Here is a 3,699-nt window from a genome sequence, read left to right on the forward strand (position 1 = left end):
CCTAATCCCTAGAACTGGCAGATGTTATATGGCAAATGAGACTTTGCAGATATGACTAAGTTAAGGAGCTTGACGTGTGGATTATCTGGGTTGGTCCTGAGTGCAATTGTACGTGCTCCCATAAGAGGGGGAGTGTGGCCATTTGTTTACGACAGAAGAAGACAATATGACCGGAACAGGATGATTGCAGAGCATTGACTTTAGCTTATGGTTGGGCAAAATCATCTGACACAAAGCCTATTTTATAACAAAGTGTCAAATATCTTATGAAATTTTTGAATACTATACTGAAAGGGAAAACAGAATGCTTGTACAGGTACAGAATGGTTGTAAGTGTATCAGATGTTTACCCTCATGATCTGTGGCTGCCCAGCATGAGAGCATGGTACCATGTGTCCCTAGCTAGCCCAGGAGAAGGACCAAATTCAAAAGTCAAAGCACAGTTTCTGCTGAATGTGTATTGCTTTTGCATCATCATACAGTTAAAAAATTGTTAAGTATTTAAACCACTATAAGTACAGCACAAGATAGATGAGTGCTTGCCAAGGGCTGGCAGGAGAATGGGGAGTGATGGCAGATACATTTGAGGGATCTTTTGTCCTAAAACTGGATTATGCAACAATCGCACAACTCTAAATTTACTAAAGATTGCGGAGTTGTGCGTTTTAAATGAATACATTTTATATTATGTAAACTATACTTCAATAAAACTGCTAAGGAATAACCCAAGGAATTTATCTTTGACGCATTTTCCTGATCTCCTTTATCCATCCTAATAGCAAGTCATGTGATTTTTATGTCCTAAATAATTTTTAAGCCCATCATTTATCTTCTTTCTGTTCTACCCAATTTTTATTTAAGATATTCCCAATCACTTCCCATCTGATTTCTTCTGACACGACCTCACGCCTGCCCAGCCATTCTCCAGTGTGCGAACACAATTTTCTGATCAAAATATAAATCTGTTCGTGTCTACTCAAGTCAAGATTCTTTTCAGATGATATTTGGTCATTTACAAACACTATTTTCTATTGGGTGGCTGCTTTTTTTTAATCAATAAGAAGTAATTTTCTATACATATTTTTTAAAAGATTTTATTCAGGGGCACCTGGGTGGCTCAGTGGGTTAAAGCCTCTGGCTTCGGCTCAGGTCATGATCTCAGAGTCCTGGATCAAGGCCAGCATTGAGCTCTCTGCTCGGCGGGGAGCCCGCTTCCCCCTCTCTCTCTGCCTGCCTCTCTGCCTACTTGTGATCTCTCTCTCAAATAAATAAATAAAAATCTTTAAAAAAAGAAAACTACATCCAACATCTGTAAGGCACATGGTAAATAAACACTGTAGCTACAAAACAAACAAACAAACAAACAAACCGACCAGCTGCTGTTGCCCTTTGGAGCTGCCTGACATAGAGATTCCCCTGAGTTCTGCTGAGTGTCATATTTTAGACATAGACGCTTCCCTTTTAATTCCCTCTATGCTGGGAGTTTTCTCGCTCCCCACTCCCTTCAGGATGATACCTCACCACCACATTGTAGTCTCTGGGAGGTCTCCTGCTGGGAGGGACTTTCACCCACATGCAAACCTGCCAAGCAGCACCCACATAAAATTTGTTGTGTGCTCCTGCTGCACTGTGGCCAAATCTTTGTCTTTGATCAGCCCCAAATTCCTCAAACTCCGTACAATTCTTGTCTTTATATGGTGATCCCTGTTCCAAGTCCCCAACCTCCGCCCAAGTCTTTATTTTTTCCTCCCTGATAACAAAATTCTAAAGGTGTGGCAGATAATCAGCCAATCACCACTAAGACTTGTTATATGACTTTATATTTTAATTTTTTAAAACAGCTTTATTGAGTTGTAATTGACATATAATAAACCGAATTTATTTAAATTGTCAAATTTCCTAAGCTTTGACATATGTCTATGCCCTTCAAATCATATCCAACATTTACCAAATTTCATGTCCTTCAGTTATTCCTTCCTCTCACCTGTCCTCACCCTCCATCTCCCAGTAACCACTGATCTGTTTTCTTTTCATTATAGATTGGTTTCTGTTTTCTAGAGTTTTATAGAAAGGAAATCATACCCTATGTATGATGTTTTGTTTGGCTTCTTTAACTCAATTTAATTATTTTGAGATTCATCTATGTTGTGTGTATGGTTGGTAGATAGATAGATGCATTGCATTTATTATGGATGTGTGGTGTTGATCCGTTGTCTCTTCAATACTGCTTTAATAGGATCCCATAAATTTTGCTATGCTGTGTTATTGTTCTCAAGAGTATTCAGATCAAATATTTTCTACTTTCTATTCTGATTTCATGTTTGTTCTATGGGTTATTTAGAATTGGTTTATTTAGTTCCCAAACGTTTCGAGATTTTTGAGAGGTCTTTCTCTTACTCATTTCTATTTTCATTTCAGTGTCAGAGACTGTATCTTGTTTAATGTAAATCCTTTTGAGTTTATTAACACTTGTTTTGTGGCAGAAAATTTGGTGTATCCTAGTAAATGTTCTGCAGGCACTTGAACAAGTGTGTATTCTGCTTTTGTTGTACAGAGTATTCTACAAATGTCAGTTGGGGCAAGCTGGTTGCTATGGTCATTCAAGTCTTCAATATTCTTGCTGATTTCCTGCCTACTTTATCTAGTAGTTACTGAGAAGTGGATATCGAAAGCTCAAACTATAATTACGGGTTTGTTCACTTCTCCTTATCGTTCTTCCTACATTTGCTTTGTGTAATTTGAAGCCCTATTTTTAGAGCCATAAAAATTGAGAGCTGTTATGTCCTGTTGTTTAATTGACCCTCTCATCATTCAGAAGTGACCCCCTCTAGCCCTGGTAATATTCTTTGCTTTGAAATCTACTTTGTCGTGCTTGCTTCGGCAGCACATATACTAAAATTGAAATCTACTCTGTCTGATGTTGCGCTAGCACTCCAGCTTTCTTCTGACAAGCAGTGCTATGGGACATGTTTTGACATCCTTTACTGTTACTTATTTGAATCTTCATACGAAGTGTATTTTCTGTAGATGGTATATGTTGAAACCTTTTTTTGTTTTTTTTTTAAAATCTGGTCTATCACGAGCTTTTAATTGGTATGCTAAGACCATTTGTATTTAATGAGATTATAAGCTTTGCGCAGTGGCAGTGTCGTAGCCAATGAGGTTTATCCCAGGCGCGATTATTGCTAATTGTATTTAATGAGATTATTGATTATAGGTTAGTTGAAGTCTAACTCTAGCTATTTGTTATTTGTCCCTTCTATCTTTTGATCCCTTTTTCTGATTTGGGGGCCTTCACTTGATTTATCAATTTTTTTTATTTCATTTTTATCTCTTTGTTGAATTTTTAGCTATAGCACTTTGTTTTAATTCAGTGCTTGCATTAGGATTTACAGAATGTATCTATGACTTATCACAGCCTACTTTCAACTGATATCGTACTATTTCACTTACAATATAAAAACCTTACAATAATATACTCACATTCCTCTCCTCTCAGATTTTATGTTATTGCTCACCATTCACTTTATGTTGAAATACCATATAAATCCCATTATACTTTGCTACAGGTTAGTTTAGTCTGTTTTATTTTATTTAACTTTTTAAAGATTTTATTTATTTACTTGAGAGAGAGCGCATACAAGTGGGGTAGAGGCAGAGGAGGGCAGAGGAGGAGGGAAAGGGACAAGAAGACTCCAT

At 37.2% G+C, this 3,699-nt stretch overlaps 1 non-coding gene across 1 annotated transcript; it reads left to right on the forward strand.

The window, feature by feature from the left end:
• The first annotated feature begins 3,128 nt into the window (after nt 1–3,128).
• Nucleotides 3,129–3,270, forward strand: LOC123945292. The gene has a single exon (XR_006819145.1). It is a non-coding gene; the product is annotated as a U4 spliceosomal RNA (small nuclear RNA).
• Nucleotides 3,271–3,699: the final 429 nt, after the last annotated feature.

This window comes from Meles meles, chromosome 6 (genome assembly GCF_922984935.1).
Source record: "Meles meles chromosome 6, mMelMel3.1 paternal haplotype, whole genome shotgun sequence".
Lineage (NCBI taxonomy): Eukaryota > Metazoa > Chordata > Mammalia > Carnivora > Mustelidae > Meles > Meles meles.